The sequence below is a fragment of the Manis pentadactyla genome, chromosome 3, assembly GCF_030020395.1.
Source record: "Manis pentadactyla isolate mManPen7 chromosome 3, mManPen7.hap1, whole genome shotgun sequence".
NCBI lineage: Eukaryota > Metazoa > Chordata > Mammalia > Pholidota > Manidae > Manis > Manis pentadactyla.
In genome coordinates, this window is record NC_080021.1 from 111,420,820 (window position 1) to 111,433,685 (window position 12,866).

The window sequence follows — 12,866 nt, forward strand, 5'->3', positions numbered from 1 at the left end:
ACTGGGGGATTTGGGGTATAGCCACAGCCCCTCTCCCCACTTGGACCTGAGAATGCTGGCTGCCAACTTACCTTCCTCCTCTCCCCACTGACACCCAACCATAGGCAGATTTCTTTCTGGGGTAATAGACTGGACTAAGAGAAAAGACCCCCGGGCCCTCAGTTGGGATCCTCAGTACAACAGACACTCCAGATAGTTTAGCGTGAAGCCACCACTCTGGAAGCACCACCTGCACACAGTCCTGTCAGCTTTTCCCTGGAAATGTCAGTGCCAGGGGACATGGAGCATTCAGCCTCATCTCTAAAACAAGAGAGACCGTAACAAAGGATAAAGAAACAAGTGAAAACGAAAGAGAAAGTGAGTGGAAAAAACCTAAAATAAGAAAAAATGTAAATCTATAATTGATATCTTCAGTGAGATAAGAGAAGATATGGGATCCTGGAGAACAGAATGCTATTTTTAAAAAGAATTCTTGTGAACTAAAAATAGCACAGCTGAAGTTAAATATTCAGTAGAAGTTTGGATGATGAAGTGGAGGAAATCTCTCAGGAAGTGGAATCAAGTGACATGAGACAGAAAAAAGAGACAAAATAAGAAAATCAGATTAATCTAGGAAGGCCAATATTTAACTAATAGGTGTTTCAGAGCTAGAACAAAGACAATGGTTGAATAAAAAAGATTACACAAAAGATTTCCCAGAACTCAAGAGTAGGGGTTGCTGAATCCATTGGGTCATCATGGATAGCCACACAGCTTGTGTCTATGGATCAAGGTGAGAACAGTGCTCCCTAGAGTGGTGCAGTGTACAACATGTACAACTGTGTGTGGCAGTGCAATGAATGCAGCCCACACCATAACATTTTGAAAAGATGTTTCAGAATATTAGAGATAAAAAGAGCAGTCTGAAGCCTGCAGAGAGGAAAAATAAGTCATGTACAGAACCTTAGGAATAAGAATGGCAACAGACTTCTCAAAGCAACATCATAATGAGGAAACCATAGAACAATGCTTTGCCCGTTCTGAGGGAAAATGATTTCCAAGCTACAGTTCTATTCCTAGCTATATGAGTTAGATTTCTTAATTGTAAACAGCAGAATCTATATAGTCAGTTTAAGCAAGACATTTATTGACCTCAGATTGTCAATGTTATTTTATTCACAGACTTTTCTGGTAAGCCAGAGAAGGCAGGCATGTATGCCACATGGCCAAGATCCACACCCAAGGACCACTGTGGGGTTGCATCTGAGAAAACATCTCCACTGCCGTGCCTGGCATGGACATCAGCCTGGCAGCAGTGACGAAGAAGCTACACTATTGAGCCATCCCTCTCCTCCAGAGTAGGTGTTTCTGTTTCCATCATTTACCAAAAGATGGACTGTGCAAGTAGCCGCTCACTCTCATTGCTTGCTTCTGAATTGAGGACATCATTGCAAGAGTCTAGGTTACATACCTTCTTCTCCCACCCAAACAGCAAAAGAGCACATTCTAGACTCAATCTTGGAAAAATGAGACTCAAAATGTGGGAAACTTATCAAGGGAAAGATGATAAAAGATCTTGGGTGGCACCAAAAATAAACCATATTTATTACACCAGTCACACTAGTAAGTGTGAGAATAGAAGAAACATATTTCAGACATTCAAGTCTCAAAAAATGGACTATCCCCTCAACCTTTCTTGGAAACCTACTGGCAGAAGTCTTACCCAAATCAAGGAAAATGAGGCTATGGGACCCAGGAAATGGGCATCCATCCCAGACAAGACAAAGGAAACCCTGTGTTGGTGGTGGAAAGAACCTCCAGGTTGATGGCTGGGGAGCAGGTCTAGGTGGCAGCCAACTCAGCCCAGAGCAGGAGGACCCCGGGAGGCAGAAGGACTGGCTGCAGAGACAGATGACCTCACAGTGTGAGTGTTGTGAGGGGAACTGACATTGCTGGTGAATAATTTTGAGATAGATCAGTGGTGGGAACATAGAAAACTAAGGAAATGGTAGAAAAAAAAGACAATTATCACACTTAAGGATGATAAAAAAGTTGCACAAAAATAGGAAATACAATAAAAATTACATGAAATGTGTGTACTTAGATGTGAAATATAATTGCATAATCATAGAATGTACACTCTGAATATTGATTTAGCAAAAATGAAATATTTTTATATTGAGAAAGTAAGAGAGGAAGTATATTGCATGTGTGTAGAGTTAAATTATCTTCCATAGTAGAATTCAACATATATTATCTAAAAGCAAAAATCAAGAAGTTTAAGAATATTTCTATTCAATTAATTACACTGTTATATGGATATAAATTACACTTATGTTAATTAATAATTTATGCAATAATAATAATAATAATATAAACACGAAGTTTTAAAATGTCAGAATAAAGGTTAAAGGGATTAAACTAGTTACCTCTGAGGAGTGGGATGGTTATAGCAGGGGACTTTTTCATTTTAAACTGTGTTGAACTATTTGACTTTAAAAATTATGAATATATAGAACTTAATAAAAATAAGGATTACAGAATAAATTTAAACCATTACAGATTCTTGCTAGCTCTTTGTCCCAGATTTCAGTTCAACGTTATTCTTAATGCTATGGTATGATGATACAGACTTTAATTCTTATACTTGTGTATGATAGTGTAAATGGCATAAAGGACGGTGCTCTATGGTGGGAGGGAAAGTAGTGAAGAAAGTGAAGCTAGAGTCATGCTTCTACATAGATAAAAAATAAGCTCAGGTTATAAGAGTAACTGAAATTTATAGGAGAAATGGTAGAGAAAGAAGACTAGGGTATCCAGCAGGTTGTTAATTCCATGCTAGAGTATTTAAGTTCCTGCAGTGGTAGTAACTGGTTAATCATTGAAGCATCTGAGAGCTGGTGGTTGGAAAATGCACATCCCCTCACGCAGGCCCAGTGTTCTGATGGAGGGTTTCAGGGCACCCCACTGGAGACCCACACTAAGATATCCTCCCTCCTTAAGGAATTAATAGTCTAGTGGGAGCATAAAATAATAGAGGAAATTATAAGGACACAATTATATTACCTTTTTTTGTTGTTAAACAAGTTGACTGTTGAAGTTCAGAAAAGTGGAAAATCAGTGAGTCTTGAGCAGTCAAAGAGCTTCATGCAGGAGGCAGGACTCAGAGCAGACTTTGAAGGGGGAAGGATTAGAACAGTCAGGGAGAGGGGAGGGAGCGCTGGGGCCACACCTGTGAACACGTGGAGGTGGCAGTTCAGTTCTGTAAAATGAGTGTGGTGCAGTCGACTCGGTAAAAACACTGCCCTGTGGTGTCTTGTGGAGTTCTGTAGCACTCCGGGGGAAAGTGGTGGGCAGGTAGGATGGGACTGCATTACAGAGGATACTGAAAGTCAGGAAGAAGAGTTTGGATTTGATGTGTTAAAGATGGCAGACTTTAAAACAAGGGAGTGATTTCTTCTTCATATGTCTTTGCTTAAAATATAATTTTTTTTCTTATTATACAATTAAGCTTTCTAATTATAGAAAATACAAGTTATCTTAGATATTTTTTGGTAAAGTTCCATGAGATGGTTCTCGTAGAAGTGAAAGAACTTGATATTGGAGATTAAATCTCAGTGAAGGTCATGACCTTGCCACTGGTAGTCTGCGACCTCAGCTAGGGAGAGTTCCTTTTTCTCCCTGAACTTTGCTTCATTTCTTCATCTTTTAAATGGGGCCAGTGGGATAGACATCTTTTGAGTTTCTCAGTCCTCACTCCCTTATTCTGGAAACTTTCCTACCCTCTGGTTTATGGGGATCAATCACTGGGAAGACTTACACTCCGCCGCTCATGGCTGATTGCACCTGGGGTGCACATCTGATCTAACCTCCACTAATCAGTTTCTTTTGGAAATGTGGCACATTTGTGAACTTAGAATGGTATCTTTGGATTTAGGAAGCCATATGTATAATTACTTTTACCATAATCTAGGGAAGCAGAAAAGGCAGCTGGTTTGCAGAGAGAAGGATGAAGGAAGTGTGCTGAGAAATCTGGATGATAGATGGAGAGAGAATCTTGAAGTTTTCATTTTCTAGCATTAACCTCTTTCTAAGGCACCCCTCTCCTGAATCCTCATAATAAATTGACCTTTTTTCCTTAAGCTAATTCACATTCACTAACATTCCTTAAAAATCAAGTCTTTATTCTCCCAGGATAGCAATAGCTATCTATCTGTACAGCTTATGCACTTCCCCATATTGGTCCTTGCTTGATGGAGAGCCCCACTACCTCCTCATCTCCCTGTGCCATTGGCTGCCTCTGCTGTCCCTGAGCTGTGGCTTCAGCATGGCACCTGTCACACCCATTACGCATGGTGAGAACTGTAGTGATTCCAGTGACATGGGATCCAAGCCCCAGAACTACAGCTCCTCCCACCACTTCTGGATTCTAAGGAAACACTGAAATGTGGGTCACAGAATCTGGCTTCTCCAGCAGCTGCCTGAAGGGCCAGATAACTCAGTCTCTGTTGTGGTGGAGTGCATCAGTTGGCTTTGCTACACACCCCAAAACTTAACGCCTTTAAAGAAGTCATCACTTCCTACTTGACTACATTTCACTATTACATATGCTCTCAAATTTATTTATGTCAATTGTAACTGCATGGTGGAAATACTACGTCATGCTGTCCTACTGAGCCTCTCTTCCCAACTCTGCGTCTGCTGGTGTCACGTCGGGAGCTGGAAACCAGCCGCGCTGGGGGCATTACATCATGGTATATGGCAGTGCTACCAATCAGAGCCATTACCTTCTCTGCCTTTTCGTCTCCAGAGCTGCTGTTTAACATTTACAAGCATACCACTGACCATCAGTAAATAATCTTCTTTAAGAAATATGAATTCTTCCAGGTTAAGAGTAGAGTGAAAATGAAGATAAAGCTTTAAGATGCCTATGGAGCTCACACTCATTTCATTGTTGGGGAATGCTCTAAATCTTAGATATACATTTCTTTGGGATGCTTGCAGAGAAATAAATTTTAATTAACGGAAGATGGACCTTAATACTCAATAATGACCCCTATCTCAAAATGTTTCTTTGGACTGGAAATAAGTAAGGACTGGACTGTGTAGAAGTTTTCTAGCCAAGTCTCTGGGTGCCTCTGGGTATCTGGATTCTAGAAAAGGGGTGGAGTGAATGTTTTGCTGTATAAATATGGTTTTTGATGAATGAAACATACTTATACATGTTTTTTTCTATAGACCATGAGAAAGAAGAACTAGGTTAGTGGTATTAGTGAAAAAATAATGAATAGCAAGGGTGAGTAAATTTTCCCTGTGGGGGTTATTCTCTTTGGATTTGAAATAATTTTAAGTAAAAAATTCTTTATGGCAATTTGTGTTAAAGACATTTGAAACTGTAAGCTTAGTTTAAAAAATAAATAATACTAATTTAAAATAGAGAATTATGTTAGAAACATTGGCTTGAGTGAAAGCAGTTTGAGCTAGTGAACAGTTTCATTAAGTACCGATGGTTTATTCCTGTTTGCTTTTTTCAAATTCACTAACCTGAATCTGGGAAGAAAAAGTTCTGTTAATTCATTGTGCATACCTGATTATTTCTTCACATTTTACCACAGTAACTTTTACACATAATATAGAATGGATTTGGGAGGAAGGGAATTGCAACATTATGAAAGTTAAGTGACACTTTTCTCCTTTATACCCCAGCTGTGTGGTGACCCTGTGAAGCAAAGAAAATATATAAAATACATCAGCACAATTGTCCCTATATGACAGAGTATTATATATGAACAGTCTATGCTTCAATTTTTTAAGAATACTTTATGTGTGTCTAAGTTTCTTATGGCCTATAGAATATATTTCATGTCTTTATCCCTTTACTGATTTTTCTTTAAGAGTTACCATTAGGCTTTAGATTTTTTTTTTTAAACTAAGACATTTCTTTATGCTTTGATTATTTTTAAAAATTCTCTTTAAATAATTGTAAGATTTATTATTCTCAAGTTAGAAGATTTTCAACTTGAAACTAAGTTATGTCCAAAGATGTCTACAAACCAGATCTGGCATCTGAACTTTTCCTTGTCCCTCATTTGTCCCCGGCGTTGATGGCTCTTATACATCTCTGGGGTCATTAGAGCATGTGAAGCTCATGACTCTCAGCTGATGCAGCAAAACCTGTTAATGTAAGTTTATCTTGTTTTGTGTATGTTTGCTGATCCTGCACACTTGAGTCATTCAAATCTAGATATAAAATATATATTTTGAAAGTAGGAAACTAAATGATCTTTTCTAATTATGTTAAAATGAGCATTTGGATTTACTGTCAGGCTATATTAAAAACCTCTGGGAAATAGGACTCTGCATTTTTATCATTTGCCTTTGAGAGATAATCTAGATGATTTATAATGTGTGTGAAAGTGGAGTTTCAGGCTGAATGGGATATAGTGAGATGTGCACTACTCTAGTAAACAAAAAAGAATGAAGGACAGACATTGGGGATCATATCATATCTCTCATTGGATCATGAAAATATGTCCCTGCTCTGCTTAAGGAGGAGCTTGGTTTGAGCCTTTAAACACGACTTAAAGTGTCTCCTTCTAGACTCTTCTAGTACTTTCATCTGCCTAACCCAGTGTAAATAAATATCAAAGCAAGAGGTCAGAAAATTGTAATCTAGAAACATCGTCTGTGTTTTCCTACTAATTTTATATTTTTAACTAAAATTTCTTAACTTTCTAAATGTAAGTTTAAGTAACAATCTGGATAACTTTATCCTTGGCTTTGCTGAAGTAAAATTGAGGGCTTTATCTTCAGTCTATTTTTGTATTGTGGTAATTTATCTAGTAGAAGCAAGTTTGACATCTTGAAGATGAAGCAGTGTCTTCTAATGAGGATTCCCAGAATAGAATAAGTGTATTAATAAACCCACCCATCATCCACCTGAAATCCATTAACTGAGTGATGTTTGTCAACTAGTCACAGGTCATTCCTGTATTGACATTTCTCCTCTCAGTCTTGTAAGCTGTTGCACTCCTGGCTATTGACTTTGTTAAGTATCGTTAGTAGATCGAGACAGTAGTGACTTCAGCAAAATGATAAGCAATGGTGTTGTACTTGAATTCCAAAAAAAGATTCTTTAAAAAATACCATTTGTGTGAATTTTAAGGAACCTCTGATACAATGATCAATTAACAATCACATCTGTTATCACCAGAATAGCTACTACCACTTGGTTGATTTTAACTACTAGATATCAGCCAAGTGATGATTCTTAGCGCAAATATGATGCCTTGCATAGAATATACCATTTGGCTAATGTATTATAGATATTTTTGCAGGATTTTGCCTCGTTAGTTGTCAGTCAACCAAAAGGGAAAAGCAAGTCTTTCCCAAAATACCTATGGGGGGAGGGTGGGTGTGGATCTGAACTTTCTTCTCTTGAGCACAGCACAAATAAAGATTGATAATAGACATGTTTACACGCAGCAATTACCAATTAGTTGCCATCCAAAATAAACACATGACAATAAATATGTTCTGGCACTATGGCTTCTGTGAAGCTGGATATGTCTAAAAATTTAAGAAAAGTGTTATTCATTTGTTTATTCCTTGAACAGATATTTATGCAATGAGGCATTAGATGAGATTGGAGACATGGGCAGGGGCCAGACCTTGTAGGGCCTCGTAAGTCATCGATGGTGAGGAGTTTGGGCTTTAATGGAAGGAAATTGGGAAGCAATTGAAGGATTTTAAATTGGAGAGTAAACAAATAAATATTTGATTTACTACCTAACAATATCACTGTGTAGAATAGAGAATAAACTGCAGCAAGGCAGGAGTTAAGGGATATTGCAATAGTCAGGGCAAGAAAGGATGGCAGTGAATTATAGGGTACAGGAAATGTGATGGAGAGAATCAGGCAGACTCAAGTTGTATAGTTCTAGAAACCTGTAGTTGATTAAGAGAGAATTTGAACTCCACTTAACACCTGGATATTTTTTATTTTTTATTTATTAAGGTATCATTGATATACAATCTTATGCTCAGATTTCACATAAGCAACACTGTAGTTACTACATTCCCCCTATTATCAAGTCCCCCACCCCCACCCCATTAGAGTCACTGTCCATCAGCATAGTAAGATGCTATAGAGTCACTACTTGTCTTCTTTTAACACCTGGATATTTTTACCTTAGACGAAGGTGATCTTTACCCTCCTTTTATTTTTCAACCTGAGCTTTTGATAAAGATCTACAAATCAATGCCATCTCGTGCATTCTGTAGTTAAGTTACTGGACAGAAGTATACTTCTGGTTACACAGAAGACAGCAGAACCTATAGACCCATTACCTATGAAGAAAATGATGTCCTGACATAATTTTCAAAGTTCCAAGCAAGTGATTTTCCATGGAGAGAGCAAGGAAAAGCTTTCCCGGGGTTGAATGATCCAAGGTCATTGCTGGTAAGCCCGCAGTGCTGGTATGGCTGTGGTCAATTGTCTACTGAGTGGAGAGGAACCTTGCAGCAGGTATGAAATCAACATTGAGATACCTAAGCTGCACTCCAATATTCCAGGGACATCACCAAATGATTTATGACTCTGATACAGGAATTTTGAAAAGTCAATTTGGTAGAGGAGCTGTTTGATTTGGAGGTTTCAGGAAATGATTCAGTGAGGTTGGTTTGGCTGTAGAGAGAAGCCATCACTTCTTCTCCAGTCATTCCTGCTGAGTCCTTAGCACAGACGGCCCCAGAACAAGGAAGCACACCATGCTTTCTGTGAACATGGTTTTCATCTGTTTGAGGAGATAGCGCATGAACACAAAACAACGAACAGAATAGCTTGAACACAGAGTATCCTAATTCAGTGGAAAAAGCATAGACTTTGAAGTCAGATATAGCTTCAAATCCTGCATCTTTCTCCTGCCAACTGTATTTTAGGCAAATTACTCACCTCTTCGAGTCTCTTTTTTTTTGATCTGAGAAAAAAATGGAGATACTCATTTTTTCCCTCAGTTTGTTAGGATTAAACAGAAAAACCTGAATAGATTTAAAAAAAAAGAAAAAACAAAAATGAACAATATTGATATGTAATGCACGTTTAAAATTTCAAGAAAGTGATTCTGAATTATGGAGCAAGGAAAAGCTTCCTAATGTTCAAGGAGGTAGGAAAATTGTTGAGAAGAAAATGGTTAACATATCCATTTGTTCTGAACTCTCAAGGTTGGAGGTGAACGGCACAAAGCTTGGAAGAGTTAGCTTTGTGCTCTGGAATAATCAGAGACTAGAAAACCACAGAAATGTGCAAATCCTAAAGTACAGGCAAGTGTAAAGGGAATTAGAGGGAGATGAGTATGGAATTTTAGTGAACTGGAAACTATTAGTCTCAGAAGGCTGATTAGAATGTGGATAAGCATGGGGGTGGAGGGTGTGACAGGAAGCTGGAAATATCTATTACCTTTCTCTTCAGCACCGAATTCTCCTCCCTGGCCAGGATTCAGGCTGGTAAAGCCAGCCAAACCAGATGGTCTTTCTGTTTTCCTTTTCCTGGTTCAATTTCTGCAGGTCTCTGACTCTCAGCCAGAGTACCTCAAAAGCTCTCTGCTTCCAGCAGTGGGGTTCTACTGCCAACTCCTGTCTCCACATCTTTAAAATAAAGGTAGACTTTTGACACTGCCAAATGCACTGGACAAAAAGCAGAATGACTCTTTGATTTCTTAGAATCAACACTATGTATGGAGCTTCCATTTTATACATTAAGTGTATGGTGTGCTTTGTAAAATAAAGAGAACGGTAAATCCATGCTTAATCTCAAGGCTTTAGAGAGCTCAGAATCTCATCTAAGAGACTATGGATATGTGAAAGGAGATTGTCCTGAGGTTCCAATGGTAAAATCCACCCTTAATGGATTGGTGAAACAGGGGGATTACTCTGTGAAGGAAGACCGTACTGCATGGATGTGCTTTTAGGAGGAAATGTGCAAATACACCCAAAAGCCCTTAGAATGGCACCTCTCACACAATCTTTGTTCAACAAATGTGAGTTGATTATTGTCTTTAAGCAGTGTTTCCTGATTTTCCCAGTCATAAAAACCACTTGGAGGGACTTGTTAAGTTTAAAGATTCCCTGGTCCCTCCTAGAAGATTCTATTTCATTTGACCTGAAGAGCAGGGGGGAAGAAGAATCTGCTTAACAAATGTCCCAGAGTTCTTCAGTTTTCTCTAAGTTTAGAAAACACCACTTTACAGCAATGGTTCTCAAGGTTTGGGTATTTAACAGTCACCTGGGCACCCTACCCTTATTGTCCTGGGCGAGAGTGAAGAATCTGCCTATTTACAAGAGTTCAGGTATCTCTCATGTTCTTGGTGATATAAATGGGCTTTACACTGCTTAAAATAAGTGTTGCCTTGAAGAGATTCACTGACTTCTTACAAAATTCCCAACTTTTGGTTCTTGTTCCAAATATCAAAATTAATTTGGGGTGGGGAGTTGGAGAGGCAGATAAGTATTAAAATTCAGATTCTTAAGCTTTTCTGACTGAGATTTTTAATCAGTACGTTTGGGGTGGGGACTGAGCACCTATATATTTTAAGTTTCCCAGGGAAGTCTGTTGTGCTCCCTGGTTTGGGACACATTAGACTCTACCCTAGAGCAAGGCAGCTCTACTGATACTAAAACACCTCAGGAAAGAAGGTGTCAGTTGAGAGCAGGATGGATCACTGGAAAAACAGGGACAAGGAGAGGCCCAAAGTAGTAAGGAGCCAGGGGTCTTGCTTACTCAGTCTTGCTACCAGGCTTCCAGACCTGCTCCCTCCCTGTGGCTACCTATACCTCCCAGCCCAGAAAAAGGAACCTGGCCACATGGGGGGTATTTCTGGGCCTTTCTTCCAGGCAGGCCTCAATGAGGGATCCACCCACAGGCTTCACATCCTGTTCCCACTGCCCTCTGTCTGAAATGTGGCTTCTGGACCCCGTGTCTCTGCTGCCTCCCTCCCTTCCCCTCTCACTGCCCCAAACAGCCTTCCCTGATCCAACAGCCTTCCAGCCTTTCCAGTGCCCTCCAGAGCTCCTGTTCTAATGATCAACATGTCCCATTTGGCCTCTAATTATCTTGTATATGGTTTTCTTCACTTCCTTGACTCGACGGAGGCCCTCTCAAGTGGGGCCGTTTATTTCCTTTCCCTAAACCTCTCATAGTCAGGACAAGAGGAACAGTGTCCTTTGCAGTCCTCCCCAAGGCTTTTTCAAGGTCATGACTACACAGTGGGGGTATGGGGGGGAATCCATCTTTCTCCTGCTCCTTACTTACCACCCCAACTCCCAATTGCCTTAGCAGATGGCAGGGGTCACCTCCTGGCACATACGCCTCCTGAGCCGTTTGAGTCCTTGATGGGGTGAGCAATGTTACATGTGTCTGAGCACATCCTGTGTTCCTAACATGTCCTAACAGGGTGAACAAAGATGGCCAGAGGCAGTGGCCAGGATGAACGAGCAGCACTGGAGAATTCAGAGTAGGGTAAAGGGGGGCCTGCCTAGAAGACTTCTGAGGGTTATTTATCTTAAAAATCAGGCAAGCACATGTACCTCATATTCATCTTATGAAGTGCCATAAAATTGACCTGTTATGCTGGGAAAGGAGTTAAGATTTTTAGATATAGAAAAATCTTCGAAGTGGCATACAGGGGGAGGAGGTAAGTGTGGTCAGCCCTGCAGGCAGGCATGAAATAATAAATTGGCAAAGAGAATTCAAAAACAATAGTCAAACTAACCAACAATGGATATACTTAAAAAAAAAAAAAAACACGTGCTGGCAATTCTAAACAATATTCGTGATAAAATATGCCTTCCCTAAAAAAAAAAACACATCAGTTCTGAACAACTGCTGTAGTTACTCCTGAGTTTACTGTGGAGAAAGCTTCAATAGCACGTTTTACTTATCCTTTAATCAGACTGGAATTGTATTGTATTGTACCTGGAATTTAATTCCAGTTACACAGCGGACTCATCTATGTGTTTTTGTTCACAGAATAAGTTTGTGGAGGTCAGACATCTTTGGAACTTTCTTTGCAGCCTTTTCCAAGACTTATGTTATTATATATTTCTTTTTTTAACAGTAGGCTTGAAATAAACAAATATAGCACAGACTTTGTGGAGATAAGAGACAGTTTGAATTACTTCAGAGCTGTCATTCTCTGTGACCTTTTGGAGTTTCTATTTGTGTTAAAGTTTTTAAGGTCTGTGAATCGCCCTTGTTCACTAAGTGCAGATTTTAGCTCACACTTAAAGTGTTTTATTGAATTTGACTACTATCTTTAAAAGTGAAATTTCTTTTTTAACTTAAACTAAAGAACAAATCAAGAAAATAACGATCCTTACTGATCATTGCATGATTACTGCTTTCTGGCGTATACAAGAAAAGGATGCTAAAAAATTATCTATTCTGATTGTCCAATAGCTCAAGAATACTAGATGTGCCACTAGTTCCTTGAAATGCTACTTTTCAAAATAGGATACATTTTAATTGGGATAGAGAGAAAAACAGACTTTATAACCAACTTTTTGCCCACCTCTCTTCCCATAATAATTCAAGAAAAACCAAGGAACCAATTAAGACCCTTCTGTATGCTTTGATTTGTGACCTATGAGCGTGATTCATAGATCAAAGGCGTTTGTTTCTTGTCTTTGTTTCTTTGTTTCTTTTCAGGAGGAAATTACCATTGCCTCTTAAATATGGTATCCATGTTGCAGGGTATTTTAAACTTGTTGATTATCTAGCATCTTGTGGCAAAAAGATTCCAATAATTTTTAAATAAACACATATTCTTGGCATTGAGTGGTACAACTTAGGAAGAAGTGTAAGATACTGTCACCAAGTTGAATTTAAGTAA

The 12,866-nt window shown here is 39.0% G+C and overlaps 1 long non-coding RNA gene across 1 annotated transcript; it reads right to left on the minus strand.

Moving 5' to 3' along the window:
• Positions 1–8,569: 8,569 nt before the first annotated feature.
• Positions 8,570–11,374, minus strand: LOC130683166 (uncharacterized). The gene is made up of 3 exons (XR_008996779.1): positions 11,288–11,374; positions 9,437–9,624; positions 8,570–9,018 (listed from the first exon to the last, which is right to left on the minus strand). It is a non-coding gene; the product is annotated as an uncharacterized LOC130683166 (long non-coding RNA).
• Between the last annotated feature and the right edge of the window lie 1,492 nt (positions 11,375–12,866).